The 17,811-nt window shown below is 49.1% G+C and overlaps 1 long non-coding RNA gene and 1 gene segment (V, D, J or C); both read right to left on the bottom strand.

The window, feature by feature from the left end:
- Window positions 1-17,811, bottom strand: part of LOC137563083 (Ig kappa chain V-III region MOPC 63-like) — a 662,489-nt gene that overhangs the window by 568,954 nt on the left and 75,724 nt on the right.
- Window positions 15,612-17,811, bottom strand: part of LOC137545463 (uncharacterized) — a 53,422-nt gene continuing 51,222 nt past the window's right edge. Inside the window, exon 3 of the long non-coding RNA XR_011026044.1 lies at window positions 15,612-15,700. This is a non-coding gene — a long non-coding RNA (uncharacterized lncRNA). The remainder of the gene's footprint in view (window positions 15,701-17,811) is intronic.

Raw genomic sequence — 17,811 nt, 5'->3', positions numbered from 1 at the left:
CATTCAATAAAAATGTGTTGCCCTACTTTGTATTAATCATACAGTTATCCTATTTGCTTTTGTGCACAAGTAATATTGTCTGTCTACAAATTACAAATTCCCAAAGTGTATCTTATCTTGCCCTGAAAGCACTCATTGCATTTTATTCCAGCTGTTTTTATTATATATTAGAATCTTCTAATGAGCTGTTCTGAACTGTGTGTGTGTGCCTGAGACAGCTTCTCAGAGAGTGTTTTTTACTTGTTACACACAAATGTATCAACATTTGAATGCAAACAAAGATTGTTATCTCCAGTCTGGATGCAGATTTGAAGCTGAATAGCCTTTGCATTAGCAGGACAAAGTGCTGTGTTTAACCATTTCAGTGATGTTCTGCTACAATTTTTTTCTGGGATAGTAGCTTTAAAGCTGTAAGGAATATTTTAGAGCAAAGTAGAAATTCTGACTTTCAGACCACTTTGAAGTGAACCTTCAGACTAAAAAATCTACTCAGCAGCACTGAAAAGGCTTGGTGTTTCACAGTATCAAAATTTTGTTTTTCTTACCCAAGCCTCATTTTAAGCTGCACAGAATCTATCAAAGAAATCTGCCCCAGCATTTTCCCCTGATGCTGTGCAAAGCATGATGGGATTTCTGATGTTGCTGTACTCCTGCTGTTTTGGCGCATTTAAAAAAAAAATATTTGAAATTTGAAGTCTAGCGCCTGCAGCCTGGAGAGGTGATCAGGACACAGGACGGCTGGAACTGTGTCTCATGCTCCCTGTCACCTCCTTTCAACCAAAAAGATGGCTGACCCATGAATTCACAAACATTTGCCTGTTCTTTTAAAACAGGGTGGGTAAGAGATTATATTGCCTATCTATTTTAATTAACATGACTAATATAACTTAATGACAGTATGTTTGTTTAGGCTGAAGTTCCTCTTTAAGGTGAAAACAACCGCGGGCTGAAGTGGTAGTAGTCAATAGTGTACTCTTATTGAGCCGCAACTGACAACAATCTCTTAAAGTGGACCTGAACTTAGAACTCCTCTCTGCTCTAAAATATACACAACAGCATAATAACCTTTGAACAAAAACCATCTCTTTGTTGCAGCTGATAGAAATCCTAAAATAAACATGCACTGTTTCCACTTCCTGGTTCATGGAAGAAGACATATTGTTAACCTCCTGTGCTTTCAAATAAGCTTATCTGCCATCTCTGCCGTGGCAGTCACGTGACAGTGGAGAGATCAAATTGCAACTTGTGATTAGACACAAATGAGGGGGAGTTAGACAGGCTAAACTCTACAGGGAGGGAGGCTAGAGACAAGTCTAATAAAGACATTAACTTGATACATTGAACACAGGTCTCCAGCTCACCCTTAATGATCCTATCGGCAGATGCTGAAAAAGCTTTTGATAGGATGAGCTGAATCCTGACAGAGCAGATCTTGAGGTTTTTTTTGGGTTTAAAGCCAAACCTGCTCAGATGGATACTGGCGCTTTACTCATGCCCCTCTGCCAGGGTAAGAGTCAATGGGGTCCTTTCTGATCCTTTTTTGGTAAGCAGTGGCAGCAGGCAGGGCTGCTCTCTTCCCCCTTTCCTGTTTGTGCTCACTCTTGAACCTTTATTGAGGAGCATGTGTAATCCAGACATTAAAGGGATGGAGGTGGGAGGGAGACAATTTAAACCATCTGCTTTTGCAGATGACCCTCTTATCAATGGCCTGTGGCGTGTCATCGGGATGCTGCGGTGCGACGCAAACAGCGGTGGTAGCTATTATTCATTCGATGGGAAAATGCCGGCTCCCCGCGGTTCATCGCTCCCGGGTGCGTTGAAACACAACGCACCAAAATGCAGCGTCGGGTGTGAAAGGTAAAATGAAAGTCTATGGGCTTCCATTTTACCGTGCTTACTGCAAAGTTTGGACTTTACGTTAAAACGCATGAAAAGGGCTCTAGTGTGAAAGAGCCCTCATGTAGCAGTTGGCCAATAGCAGCAGCACTAGCTTCCCACTAGCTAATGCTGGTGCTTTTGTGGCCATCCAATCATAGAGGAGGGAGGGGCAAACTTTAAAGAAAGTTTCACTGAGCTCTGCACTGGAATGAAATGTGCAGCACAGCCAGCCTTACTATGCCCCTCTCTGTCTGCTGTGCTGCTGATCCCTGTATGCTAGTGTGGCTACACAGACATGAAACACCCTGAGGAAGCAGCAGGTACTAGAGAGACAGATAAAACTCCCCTGAAACGATTAGAAGTCCAGAGTATGGCCCAGACTTCACTGGCACTAAAAACAACAACAACAAAAAATGGCCCGTTCAGCAGATCATAATCAAATCTAAATGGTTGCTAACAGATCCAGTGTTAACCTATGGATCTGTTCATATTGATCTGTTTGAACGGATCCATTCCACATGATCCACTGGATGGGTCGCAAGTTTGGATCTGCAGCAATTTTACCGGATCGACGGATGTGTTGCATTGACCGCGTGCTAACGGAACAGAGTAGTGTTGGGCGAACAGTGTTCGCCACTGTTCGGGTTCTGCAGAACATCACCCTGTTCGGGTGATGTTCGAGTTCAGCCGAACACCTAATGGTGTTCGGCCAAACTGTTCAGCCATATGGCCGAACTAAGAGCGCATGGCCGAACGTTCCGCTAGCGCTGTGATTGACCGAACGGGTCACGTGGTTCGGACCCGAACTCGCTCTGATTGGCCGAACGGGTCACGTGGTTCGGGTAAATAAATACCCAATCCACGTCATTTCTCCGCCATTTGTCTGTGGGTTTAGCTTTGGGTAGGCAGGCAGGTTGTTCTCTCTCCAGCCAGGCTAGCCAGGGTCCCCCCAGTCATTGTGTCGCTGCTGGGAACAGTAGTACACCGCTCACCCATACTATATAGCATTGTGTTTACTCTGTGTCTCTGCTGGGAACAGTAGTACACCGCTCACCCTGTATAGCATTGTGCTCTGTGTCGCTGCTGGGAATAGTAGTACACCGCTCACCCACCACTGTATAGCATTGTGTTTACTGCCACTCTGTGTCTCTGCTGGGAACAGTAGTACACCGCTCACCCACCACTGTATAGCATTGTGCTCTGTGTCGCTGCTGGGAACAGTAGTACACCGCTCACCCACCCACCACTGTATAGCATTGTGCTGTGTCGCTGCTGGGAATAGTAGTACACCGCTCACCCACCACTGTATAGCATTGTGCTCTGTGTCGCTGATGGGAACAGTAATACACCGCTCACCCACCACTGTATAGCATTGTGCTCTGTGTCGCTGCTGGGAACAGTAGTAAACCGCTCACCCACACTATATAGCATTGTGTTTACTGCCACTCTGTGTCTCTGCTGGGAACAGTAGTACACCGCTCACCCACCACTGTATAGCATTGTGCTCTATGTCGCTGCTGGGAATAGTAGTACACCGCTCACCCACCACTGTATAGCATTGTGCTCTGTGTCGCTGCTGGGAACAGTAGTACACCGCTCACCCACCACTGTATAGCATTGTGCTCTGTGTCGCTGCTGGGAATAGTAGTACACCGCTCACCCACCACTGTATAGCATTGTGCTCTGTGTCACTGCTGGGAACAGTAGTAAACCGCTCACCCACACTATATAGCATTGTGTTTACTGCCACTCTATGTCTCTGCTGGGAACGGTAGTACACCGCTCACCCACCACTGTATAGCATTGTGCTCTGTGTCGCTGCTGGGAACAGTAGTACACCGCTCACCCACCCACCACTGTATAGCATTGTGCTCTGTGTCGCTGCTGGGAATAGTAGTACACCGCTCACCCACCACTGTATAGCATTGTGCTCTGTGTCGCTGCTGGGAACAGTAGTACACCGCTCACCCACCACTGTATAGCATTGTGCTCTGTGTCGCTGCTGGGAACAGTAGTACACCGCTCACCCACCACTGTATAGCATTGTGCTCTGTGTCGCTGCTGGGAACAGTAGTACACCGCTCACCCACCACTGTATAGCATTGTGCTCTGTGTCGCTGCTGGGAACAGTAGTACACCGCTCACCCACACTATATAGCATTGTGTTTACTGCCACTCTGTGTCTCTGCTGGGAACAGTAGTACACCGCTCACCCACCACTGTATAGCATTGTGCTCTGTGTCGCTGCTGGGAACAGTAGTACACCGCTCACCCACCCACCACTGTATAGCATTGTGCTGTGTCGCTGCTGGGAATAGTAGTACACCGCTCACCCACCACTGTATAGCATTGTGCTCTGTGTCGCTGATGGGAACAGTAATACACCGCTCACCCACCACTGTATAGCATTGTGCTCTGTGTCGCTGCTGGGAACAGTAGTAAACCGCTCACCCACACTATATAGCATTGTGTTTACTGCCACTCTGTGTCTCTGCTGGGAACAGTAGTACACCGCTCACCCACCACTGTATAGCATTGTGCTCTATGTCGCTGCTGGGAATAGTAGTACACCGCTCACCCACCACTGTATAGCATTGTGCTCTGTGTCGCTGCTGGGAACAGTAGTACACCGCTCACCCACCACTGTATAGCATTGTGCTCTGTGTCGCTGCTGGGAATAGTAGTACACCGCTCACCCACCACTGTATAGCATTGTGCTCTGTGTCACTGCTGGGAACAGTAGTAAACCGCTCACCCACACTATATAGCATTGTGTTTACTGCCACTCTATGTCTCTGCTGGGAACGGTAGTACACCGCTCACCCACCACTGTATAGCATTGTGCTCTGTGTCGCTGCTGGGAACAGTAGTACACCGCTCACCCACCCACCACTGTATAGCATTGTGCTCTGTGTCGCTGCTGGGAATAGTAGTACACCGCTCACCCACCACTGTATAGCATTGTGCTCTGTGTCGCTGCTGGGAACAGTAGTACACCGCTCACCCACCACTGTATAGCATTGTGCTCTGTGTCGCTGCTGGGAACAGTAGTACACCGCTCACCCACCACTGTATAGCATTGTGCTCTGTGTCGCTGCTGGGAACAGTAGTACACCGCTCACCCACCACTGTATAGCATTGTGCTCTGTGTCGCTGCTGGGAACAGTAGTACACCGCTCACCCACACTATATAGCATTGTGTTTACTGCCACTCTGTGTCTCTGCTGGGAACAGTAGTACACCGCTCACCCACCACTGTATAGCATTGTGCTCTGTGTCGCTGCAGGGGAACAGTAGTACACTGCTCACCCACCACTGTATAGCATTGTGCTCTGTGTCGCTGCTGGGAACAGTAGTACACCGCTCACCCACCACTGTATAGCATTGTGCTCTGTGTCGCTGCTGGGAACAGTAGTACACCGCTCATCCACACTATATAGCATTGTGTTTACTGCCACTCTGTGTCTCTGCTGGGAACAGTAGTACACCGCTCACCCACCACTGTATAGCATTGTGCTCTGTGTCGCTGCTGGGAATAGTAGTACACCGCTCACCCACCACTGTATAGCATTGTGCTCTGTGTCGCTGCTGGGAACAGTAGTACACCGCTCACCCACCACTGTATAGCATTGTGCTCTGTGTCGCTGCTGGGAATAGTAGTACACCGCTCACCCACCACTGTATAGCATTGTGCTCTGTGTCACTGCTGGGAACAGTAGTAAACCGCTCACCCACACTATATAGCATTGTGTTTACTGCCACTCTATGTCTCTGCTGGGAACGGTAGTACACCGCTCACCCACCACTGTATAGCATTGTGCTCTGTGTCGCTGCTGGGAACAGTAGTACACCGCTCACCCACCCACCACTGTATAGCATTGTGCTCTGTGTCGCTGCTGGGAATAGTAGTACACCGCTCACCCACCACTGTATAGCATTGTGCTCTGTGTCGCTGCTGGGAACAGTAGTACACCGCTCACCCACCACTGTATAGCATTGTGCTCTGTGTCGCTGCTGGGAACAGTAGTACACCGCTCACCCACCACTGTATAGCATTGTGCTCTGTGTCGCTGCTGGGAACAGTAGTACACCGCTCACCCACCACTGTATAGCATTGTGCTCTGTGTCGCTGCTGGGAACAGTAGTACACCGCTCACCCACACTATATAGCATTGTGTTTACTGCCACTCTGTGTCTCTGCTGGGAACAGTAGTACACCGCTCACCCACCACTGTATAGCATTGTGCTCTGTGTCGCTGCTGGGAACAGTAGTACACCGCTCACCCACCCACCACTGTATAGCATTGTGCTGTGTCGCTGCTGGGAATAGTAGTACACCGCTCACCCACCACTGTATAGCATTGTGCTCTGTGTCGCTGATGGGAACAGTAATACACCGCTCACCCACCACTGTATAGCATTGTGCTCTGTGTCGCTGCTGGGAACAGTAGTAAACCGCTCACCCACACTATATAGCATTGTGTTTACTGCCACTCTGTGTCTCTGCTGGGAACAGTAGTACACCGCTCACCCACCACTGTATAGCATTGTGCTCTATGTCGCTGCTGGGAATAGTAGTACACCGCTCACCCACCACTGTATAGCATTGTGCTCTGTGTCGCTGCTGGGAACAGTAGTACACCGCTCACCCACCACTGTATAGCATTGTGCTCTGTGTCGCTGCTGGGAATAGTAGTACACCGCTCACCCACCACTGTATAGCATTGTGCTCTGTGTCACTGCTGGGAACAGTAGTAAACCGCTCACCCACACTATATAGCATTGTGTTTACTGCCACTCTATGTCTCTGCTGGGAACGGTAGTACACCGCTCACCCACCACTGTATAGCATTGTGCTCTGTGTCGCTGCTGGGAACAGTAGTACACCGCTCACCCACCCACCACTGTATAGCATTGTGCTCTGTGTCGCTGCTGGGAATAGTAGTACACCGCTCACCCACCACTGTATAGCATTGTGCTCTGTGTCGCTGCTGGGAACAGTAGTACACCGCTCACCCACCACTGTATAGCATTGTGCTCTGTGTCGCTGCTGGGAACAGTAGTACACCGCTCACCCACCACTGTATAGCATTGTGCTCTGTGTCGCTGCTGGGAACAGTAGTACACCGCTCACCCACCACTGTATAGCATTGTGCTCTGTGTCGCTGCTGGGAACAGTAGTACACCGCTCACCCACACTATATAGCATTGTGTTTACTGCCACTCTGTGTCTCTGCTGGGAACAGTAGTACACCGCTCACCCACCACTGTATAGCATTGTGCTCTGTGTCGCTGCAGGGGAACAGTAGTACACTGCTCACCCACCACTGTATAGCATTGTGCTCTGTGTCGCTGCTGGGAACAGTAGTACACCGCTCACCCACCACTGTATAGCATTGTGCTCTGTGTCGCTGCTGGGAACAGTAGTACACCGCTCATCCACACTATATAGCATTGTGTTTACTGCCACTCTGTGTCTCTGCTGGGAACAGTAGTACACCGCTCACCCACCACTGTATAGCATTGTGCTCTGTGTCGCTGCTGGGAATAGTAGTACACCGCTCACCCACCACTGTATAGCATTGTGCTCTGTGTCGCTGCTGGGAACAGTAGTACACCGCTCACCCACCACTGTATAGCATTGTGCTCTGTGTCGCTGCTGGGAACAGTAGTACACCGCTCACCCACCACTGTATAGCATTGTGCTCTGTGTCGCTGCTGGGAACAGTAGTACACCGCTCACCCACACTATATAGCATTGTGTTTACTGCCACTCTGTGTCTCTGCTGGGAACAGTAGTACACCGCTCACCCACCACTGTATAGCATTGTGCTCTGTGTCGCTGCTGGGAACAGTAGTACACCGCTCACCCACCACTGTATAGCATTGTGCTCTGTGTCGCTGCTGGGAACAGTAGTACACCGCTCACCCACCACTGTATAGCATTGTGCTCTGTGTCGCTGCTGGGAACAGTAGTACACCGCTCATCCACACTATATAGCATTGTGTTTACTGCCACTCTGTGTCTCTGCTGGGAACAGTAGTACACCGCTCACCCACCACTGTATAGCATTGTGCTCTGTGTCGCTGCTGGGAACAGTAGTACACCGCTCACCCACCACTGTATAGCATTGTGCTCTGTGTCGCTGCTGGGAACAGTAGTACACCGCTCACCCACCACTGTATAGCATTGTGCTCTGTGTCGCTGCTGGGAACAGTAGTACACCGCTCACCCACACTATATAGCATTGTGTTTACTGCCACTCTGTGTCTCTGCTGGGAACAGTAGTACACCGCTCACCCACCACTGTATAGCATTGTGCTCTGTGTCGCTGCAGGGGAACAGTAGTACACTGCTCACCCACCACTGTATAGCATTGTGCTCTGTGTCGCTGCTGGGAACAGTAGTACACCGCTCACCCACCACTGTATAGCATTGTGCTCTGTGTCGCTGCTGGGAACAGTAGTACACCGCTCATCCACACTATATAGCATTGTGTTTACTGCCACTCTGTGTCTCTGCTGGGAACAGTAGTACACCGCTCACCCACCACTGTATAGCATTGTGCTCTGTGTCGCTGCTGGGAATAGTAGTACACCGCTCACCCACCACTGTATAGCATTGTGCTCTGTGTCGCTGCTGGGAACAGTAGTACACCGCTCACCCACCACTGTATAGCATTGTGCTCTGTGTCGCTGCTGGGAACAGTAGTACACCGCTCACCCACCACTGTATAGCATTGTGCTCTGTGTCGCTGCTGGGAACAGTAGTACACCGCTCACCCACACTATATAGCATTGTGTTTACTGCCACTCTGTGTCTCTGCTGGGAACAGTAGTACACCGCTCACCCACCACTGTATAGCATTGTGCTCTGTGTCGCTGCTGGGAACAGTAGTACACGCTCACCAACCACTGTATAGCATTGTGCTCTGTGTCGCTGCTGGGAATAGTAGTACACCGCTCACCCGCCACTGTATAGCATTTCTGTACTGCCACTGTACTGCTGCCAGTCAGCGTGTACTTTAAGGATAAGTGAAATGAAGAAGAAATCCTGTGAAAGAGGGAGGGGCAAGGGAAGAGGTGTTTCCCCTGACGGTTCACGTACAGGCCACAGTGGAGCACCGAAGAAAACCCACTCAATACCGCCCGTGTTGTCTAGGAAATCAACCCTCACAAATCCAAAAGAACAGGACCAGATAATTAATTGGATAACCTCTCAAGCGTCCAGCAGTGGGTTAAGCAGCACCAGCACATCACGCAGGAGGTCCGAATCCTCAGCCAGTTACAAGGAGCCAGTGGGCACAAAGCTGACACAACCGGCAGCGACACCACGCACACAACTGCCAAATAACCAGTCCGAAGAATTTCCTCAGGACACAATGGGGTATTCGCAGGAGCTATTCCCAGCCCAACAAACTTCCACCTTTCAAAGGTCAATGGAACAGCCAGAAATGTTGTGCCCGGATTCACAACCATTTACTGTGGGAAATGCACAGCGCACTGAAATGCAAGGCGAGTCCGAGGACTTTGAAACCCAAATCCCAGAGCAAGTTGGGCAGGAGGGGTTTCAATTGCAGGAGGTCGGCCGGCAAGATCTGGAAGACGACGTTGGAGTGAGCTGCGCAGAGGTTGTTGTGGGGAGCTCTACTCCACGGCGGCGGCCCACAATCACATATGACGAGTTTGAGTAAATGGAAGAGGAGGAGGGTATGGACAATGTTGACAGAGACCCAGATTTTGTATGTGAAGGAGAACATCGCCGTCGTAGCAGCACAGATGAGTCTGTTGAAGAACCCACTGCTGCACGAGTTCGCCTTGTGCCACAAGGTAGGCGGCGCGAAATTTCAGGCACCACAAGCGTGAAAGTTCAAGTGAGACGCAAAAGAGGCGCAAACAGAAATCGCCAGCAAGGCAGGTGCTCCAAAGTCTGGGCTTTCTTTGAAAACTGCAGTGAGGATGGTACCATGGTGATTTGCAAGGTGTGCAAGACCCGCCTGAGCAGGGGAAAACATATTAACAACCTCTCCACCACCAGCATGACCCGCCACATGGTATCCAAACATCCCACTCTGTGGGCGCCAGGACAGGGTACCAGCAACACTGCCTCCCTTGGGGTCACCAGACTCACCACCAGACCCTCCTCAGCAGCAGCAGTAGCCCAGCCATTGCGTGGTTCACAACAACATTCACAAACATCAGACGACGCTGACACTGTCACTTTCCGGAATAGTGCTCTTGAGGTCTCCCAGTCTTCATCAAACACAACAACCAACATCTGTTCAGTGTGCAGCCCTACGGTTCAGTTGTCTGTCTCAGAGATGCTTGAGCGCAAGAGGAAATTGCCAGCAAATGACCCCCGGGCCGTGGCACTAACAGCCAGCATAGCCAAGCTTCTGGCCTGCGAAATGCTGCCATATCGAGTGGTGGAGACAAACAGCTTCAAGGGCATGATGTCAGTGGCCATCCCACGTTACGTGGTTCCCAGCCGCTACCACTTTACGCGCTCTGCAGTGCCTGAGTTGCATGAGCACGTGGTCAGCAAAATAACCCAAAGCTTGAAGAATGCCATTGCCTGCAAGGTTCACCTCACCACTGACACCTGGACGAGTGCGTTCGGCCAGGGTCGATACATCTACCTTACCGCGCACTGGGTGAACCTTGTGGAGCCTGGCAGCGATTTCTCACCTGCTACGGCGCGGGTGTTGCCCACGCCGCAAACAGCTGCACCGCCGTCCCTCCCACTGGATAACAGCAGCACCTACCTCTCTGACTCCTTCTCCTCCAACGCATCTCAAAGCTGTACCTCATCCGGAAACGCTAACCCAGCAGCAGTAGGATCGTGGAAGCAGTGCAGCACAGCTGTTGGCATGTGTCAGCAAGCGTTGCTGAAGCTGATCTGCCTTGGGGATAAGCAGCACACAGGGGAGGAAATTTGGAGGGGAATAAAGGAACAGATGGATTTGTGGCTGGCACCGCTGGACCTGAAACCGGGCATGGTTGTGTGTGATAATGGGAGTAATCTCATTCGCGCTTTAAGGTTGGCTAAGCTGACACACATCCCTTGCCTGGCGCACGTGATGAACCTAGTAGTTCAGCGGTTCCTGAGGACATACCCAGGCGTGGCCAATCTTCTGTTGAAGGTGCGCCGAGTGGCCAAACATTGTAGAAATTCCAGTACTGCTTCGGGGGCACTTGCCAAGATGCAGGAGCGCTTCAATCTCCCCCACCATCGCTTGCTGTGTGATGTCCCCGACTCCCTACGCGCTGGAATTCTACGCTGCACATGCTAGCCCGCTTTTGCGAGCAGAAGAGTGCAGTGGTCCAGTACATGACGGCGCAGTACCGAGGCGCATCCGGACAGCTGCCAAGCTTCTGTGGATCCGATTGGGCCAACATGTTGGACCTCTGCCAAGTCCTCCAAAATTTTGAGCAATCCACGTTGCTTGTGAGCAGTGACAACTCTTCAGTCAGCATTACCATACCACTGCTGTGTTTACTGAAGAAGTCAATGTTGAAAATCAAGGAAACAGCTGTCATGATGCAACTGGGGGAATCTGAAGGAGAAAACGATCAGCGTGATGATACCAACATCAGGCCATCTGCCTCAGGAAACACTGGCCCCAACAGCTATGATGAAGAAGAAGAGGCGGAACAGCTGGAGTTGGAGCAGGAATTTCATGCCACCACTGACGAGGGCCAGAGCGGTGCACGTTGGACTTCCACAATTCAGCGCGAATGGTCAGCAGAAGCAGACCAGGAAGAAGGTGACGACTATGATGCATCACAACAACTATCACAACGCTCACAAGAGGATGATGAGGATTCTGGCAGGACTCTGGCACACATGGCTCAATTCATGCTAGACTGCATTGAACGCGACCCACGCATTGTGCGCATTCTGGACAACACCAATTACTGGATTTATACCCTTCTGGATCCACGGTACAAACACAATGTTCCAAAACTGCTTGAAGAAAGAGTCAGACAGGTCAAAATGGAAGAATACCAGCAGGCCCTTGTGGAGACTTTAGAGAGGAGATTGCCATCCTCCCCCTCCTCTAGCCAGTTGTACGCCGACAGACTGACTTCCGCAAACCCAGGACGACCAGGAGGGCAGCAAACAACACAAGCCACAGCTAGTGCCCAAAAGGGAATGGTATCGGCAGTGTCCTTGGAGTGGGAAAATTTTCTGACACCCATGCAGCAGCCCACAGAACAGCAAGCGTGCAGATCCACCTCCAACACCGATCGCCTGGAGAAGATGGTCAAGGACTACATGTCAGATGGCGTAGCTGTGTTGAACAATCCATCTGCACCCTTCAACTATTGGGTATCGAAGCTAGACACCTGGCACGAACTGGCAATGTACGCAATAGAGGTGCTGGCTTGCCCGGCAGCCAGCGTTATGTCGGAACGCTGTTTCAGTGCTGCCGGAGGCATCGTCACAGATCGGCGTATCCGCCTCTCCACAGAAAATGCAGACCGTCTGACTCAAATTAAAATGAATCAATCCTGGATTTGAAACGACTACGCAACACTCCCGGACCCCAACCAAGTAACATGAACAATGAACATCTGTGATGGGTTAGCGTTACCGGTCCCTTTTCCTGGAACCTCTCATCTGTATTACATTTATGACTGCATGCCGACAAAAAGCTAATTGCTATCCGCACGCTTCTTGTCCGCATGCAAGGCCTGGGTTGTTGTGTCTCAAAGCGTGGCCTTCTCCTCCTGCGCCGCCCTCCTCCTGTTCCATCACATGTGCTGCTGCTGGGTTAGCGTTACCGGTCCCTTTTTCTGCAACCTCTCATCTGTATTACATTTATGACTGCATGCCGACAAAAAGCAAATTGCTATCCGCACGCTTCTTGTCCGCATGCAAGGCCTGGGTTGTTGTGTCTCAAAGCATGGCCTTCTCCTCCTGCGCCGCCCTCCTCCTGTTCCATCACGTGTGCTGCTGCTGGGTTAGCGTTACCGGTCCCTTTTCCTGGAACCTCTCATCTGTATTACATTTATGACTGCATGCCGACAAAAAGCAAATTGCTATCCGCACGCTTCTTGTCCGCATACAAGGCCTGGGTTGTTGTGTCTCAAAGCGTGGCCTTCTCCTCCTGCGCTGCACTCCTCCTGTTCCATCACGTGTGCTGCTGCTGGGTTAGCGTTACCGGTCCCTTTTCCTGGAACCTCTCATCTGTATTACATTTATGACTGCATGCCGACAAAAAGCAAATTGCTATCTGCACGCTTCTTGTCCGCATGCAAGGCCTGGGTTGTTGTGTCTCATAGCGTGGCCTTCTCCTCCTGCGCCGCCCTCCTCCTGTTCCATCATGTGTGCTGCTGCTGGGTTAGCGTTACCGGTCCCTTTTCCTGGAACCTCTCATCTGTATTACATTTATGACTGCATGCCGACAAAAAGAGCGTGGCCTTCTCCTCCTGCGCCGCCCTCCTCCTGTTCCATCACGTGTGCTGCTGCTGGGTTAGCGTTACCAGTCTCTTTTCCTGGAACCTCTCATCTGTATTACATTTATGACTGCATGCCGACAAAAAGCAAATTGCTATCCGCACGCTTCTTGTCCGCATGCAAGGCCTGGGTTGTTGTGTCTCAAAGCGTGGCCTTCTCCTCCTGCGCCGCACTCCTTCTGTTCCATCACGTGTGCTGCTGCTGGGTTAGCGTTACCGGTCCCTTTTCCTGGAACCTCTAATCTGTATTACATTTATGACTGCATGCCGACAAAAAGCAAATTGCTATCTGCACGCTTCTTGTCCGCATGCAAGGCCTGGGTTGTTGTGTCTCAAAGCGTGGCCTTCTCCTCCTGCGCCGCCCTCCTCCTGTTCCATCACGTGTGCTGCTGCTGGGTTAGCGTTACCGGTCCCTTTTCCTGGAACCTCTCATCTGTATTACATTTATGACTGCATGCCGACAAAAAGCATGTTACCTGTGAAAAGAAAACAGACATTTCCCGCATTTAAAAGACAGTTTTCCCTTTGAAACTTTAAAATCGATTTTCTCAAAAACTATAAGCTCTTTTTGCTAAAAATTTTTTTCCTCTTGTACCCACTCCCAAGGTGCACATACCCTGTAAATTTGGGGTATGTAGCATGTAAGGAGGCTTTAAAAAACACGAAAGTGCGGGTCCCCATTGACTTCCATTATGTTCGGAGTTCGGCTCGAACACCCGAACATCGCGGCCATGTTCGGCCCGAACCCGAACATCTAGATGTTCGCCCAACACTAGAACAGAGCGTCGTAGATGGAAAACTGATGCCTTTACGGATCAGATTACTATCTGTGCCAGTGTGAACTGAGCCTACCACCTTGTCAGGCGTAAAAACGCAATAATGTGTCTAGAGCTCCCCCTTGTGGCAGTCAGTGGAACAACCCTTACATGGACTCCTACATTTTCAGATACGGACAGCTTCAATAGGGGATTATAAGAGCTCCTGTCCTCGTGAAAATGCTGCAGGTGATTTGTCAACTGCACATGGGTTGGATTGCTGCACATAGAATAAAAAGGCTGCACATGATCCACATTGTGGAAGGCTGTACACTGAACTGAACTGTTGTACATCTGCTTCACATCAAGGCTGCCCATATATGAAACAGGGGTCTGTTTGTGGGCCTAAATCCAAATGGAGGAGGTTTCTGCATCTGACAGAGGTTGCTAACCAACTGTTGCTGTGTATTAACCACAGGCTTACACCCCCCTAGTGACCAGGTGATTACTGTATTTACAATTTAGCATCTGCAGCTTTAACAGTATATTGCACAGCCATACAACTTACCACCCAAATTAAACTTACCTCATTTTCTTGTCCCTAACAGGGCTTTCTTTTGGTGGTCTCTGATCGCTCCTGCGATTGTTAGGTTTTTGTTTTTTTCTAATTTATAAAAAAATAATCTTTTATTGTTAAAAAAAAACTATTTCCTTTAATTCCCCCCTTCCCCCCCAAATTGTCCCTATAGAGCGATCTGTAGTTTCCACTATGCCTGCAAGGCATAGGACTACGGCAGGGGTGCGATTGCGAGTGCATCTGAGGGACAGTGAGGTGACAAGTCTGTCACTTGAACAGCGCTGCGAGAGATCCACAGCGCTGTTTACATTTAATTACCCCACGAACTGTAAAAAACAGCATGCCAGCCGCGATCGCAGGCTGGCACGCTGATCGCTGCGGGGCTTGAGCGAGAACTCGTTCCCTGCTAATCTTGCGCTACATGAGATGACACAATTCCTTATTAGGCGGTCCTGAGTTAAATGTGTGGCAGGAGCGGGTCTTAGTGCCCCCTTTCCTGTCTCAGAAAGTTGGGAGTGATGCAGATGTACAGAATATACTGTATACATAAATAGGGTTTGTTACCTCTCTATCAGTAATGCATACTTAGTATGTATCCTATGGAGTTACATTCACCATTAAATAAGTAATCATCTGTCCCTGTACTAATTATTTTCAGCATCTGGTTAAAGAGTGCATTGCTGTCAAAAAGAGGAAGGAGGTTTTTGTATTGCTCATTATCACTGTGTGTATGGGGTATTATAATAATGCTGACAGATATAGACGGCTTCATCTTCCTCCTTCACACCAGTGATTGTCAGAGTGTAATCATGTGCCCATCCAAATCCACTGAACCTGGCTGGGACTCCAGAGTGAAGATTGCTTAAACCATATATAATCAGTGCTGGAGGTTGTCCTGGTTTCTGCTGGTACCAGTGTAACATGCCATAGATGTTAGCACTGGCTTTACATGCCATGGTGACTGTATCCCCCGGACTGGCAGTGATGTCATTAGGAGACTGTGTCAGTGTAATCTGTGCCCAGGAGCCTGAGAAGTATAAAGAAACTGATTACACATTATTATAGTAACTTCCATCATTAGTGTCTATGCACAGTAAGTGTAACACATTATCCATAGTATTGCAGTGTATGGCATTATGTGACGCTCTCACCATGAATACAGAGCAGTATGGCGGCCAGCAGAAGCCCCTGAGATCCCATCCTGGTGTCTCTGAACTGACAGCCACACACTACTGAGATGTAACCTGTACAATGTCTCCTATATAACAGCTGCAATCATTAGGGGGACACGCCCACCTCACATATGTCACACAGGAAACATGCAAATTATGTCCTGTCCTCATAGGTCACACCTTACCTTACTGTATCACATGGGACTGTAGACAATACATACCTTCTTAACTTACAATTAACTTACAATAACTTCACAGAAAACGGACTTGGTGCATGAATAGGCCGTGGCCAATTTTATTGGTTTAAAACAAAACACAAAAAGGTCCAAATAACTTTATTAGCTTAAAATAAATAACCAATAAATAACCAAACTTCATGAATAGGTCCACCATTACAGTTCAGACCTAAAAATCAAATATTAATACTGCAAGGACCCCTTGATGGAACCAATAAACTTGACCACGACGGATCTTCTTCCTGCTGGGAGGGTGGGTGGGGAGCTTGTCCCATCCACGCTGGATACTAAGGCAGATATGCACTGAGGAGCACCTACTTATATACCTTGAGAAATCCCCTGATTGGCTGCTGCAACAAAGTTTAGGCCGAGCAACACCTGGCAGACTTCACCTTATACCTTACTTGACCAATCCCGAACAGGCCTACAAACTTTTGCCTCACTACCTAGAGAAGGGATAGCAGCCAATCAGGGGGCGCCTACCTCAGCCATAGAGGCCAATGCAAGTCCCTCACAGGCAATTGCACCAGCTTAAAATACCTGTTTTAATCATTACCTCACCTGTATAAAACCACCTATTAATGATTCCTGTTTGTCACATTCCCATGGAGGGCCTTCTTTATTAAATACGGTCCTGTACATGGGACTGTAGACAATTATTGGGTGGGGCTGGGGAAGACTCAGCTGAGAAATTGGTGTAGGAAGGAAGGGTTTGGGTTCCTGGAGAACTGGGCAGACTTTGCAGTCGGCTACAGGTTCTACAGCAGGGATGGGCTGCACCTTAATGGGGAGGGTGCAGCTGCATTGGGGGAGAAGATGGCTAAACGGTTGGAGGAGATTTTAAACTAGAATCTGGGGGGAGGCGGGAGGATAAAGTCTCAATATGTAGACAAGATAAGGTAAAAAGACAGTGGGAGCCTAACATTATGGGGGGTGGAGAGGGGGGTGGGGACAGTGTAAAGATTAAGGAGGTTGGTAAAACTTCAAGTAGCCCATTTCAGGTAAACAAAATTGGTAAATGTGGTGGTAAAAATATAAAGTGCATGGTAACCAATGCTCGGAGCCTTGCAAATAAAATAGACGAACTAGAGTTCATTCTGAATGACAAAGGCTATGCCATTGTGAGAATAACCGAGACATGGATGGATGAAAGCCATGACTGGATAGCTAATTTAAAAGGATACAATGTGTTTAGGAGGGATAGAACAGGGAAAAAAGGTGGAGGGGTTTGTCTCTTTGTTAAGAATTCTTTTGCAGCTGTCCTCAACGATGAGATGGAGGAAGATTGCGAAGATGTGGAGTCCGTTTGGGTAAATATTCATGGTGGAAATAAAAGTTGCCAATTGCTTATTGGGGTATGTTACAGACCACCTCATATTAATGAAGCTGCAGAACTGCGATTACTACAGCAAATTGAAAAAGCTGCAAGTAAAAATGAGGTCATAGTTATGGGCGACTTCAACTTTCCAGACATTGACTGGGGTATTGAGGCTACCCATTCTGGTAAAAGCAGCAGATTTCTGGCAGCACTACAGGACAATTACTTGACTCAAATGGTAACGGAACCAACTAGGGGAAATGCGTTACTGGATCTGATCATTTCTAATAGACCAGATAATGTATCAAATGTGCAGGTTCAAGAACATTTGGGAAATAGTGATCACAACATGATAACATTTGATCTGGTGACTGATAGGCCACGGGACAGCGAGACCACTAAAACTATGAAT

This window comes from Hyperolius riggenbachi, chromosome 1 (genome assembly GCF_040937935.1).
Source record: "Hyperolius riggenbachi isolate aHypRig1 chromosome 1, aHypRig1.pri, whole genome shotgun sequence".
Taxonomy (NCBI): domain Eukaryota; kingdom Metazoa; phylum Chordata; class Amphibia; order Anura; family Hyperoliidae; genus Hyperolius; species Hyperolius riggenbachi.
Note: the sequence above shows the minus strand (reverse complement) of the source record. Positions and strands in the feature narration are given on the sequence as shown.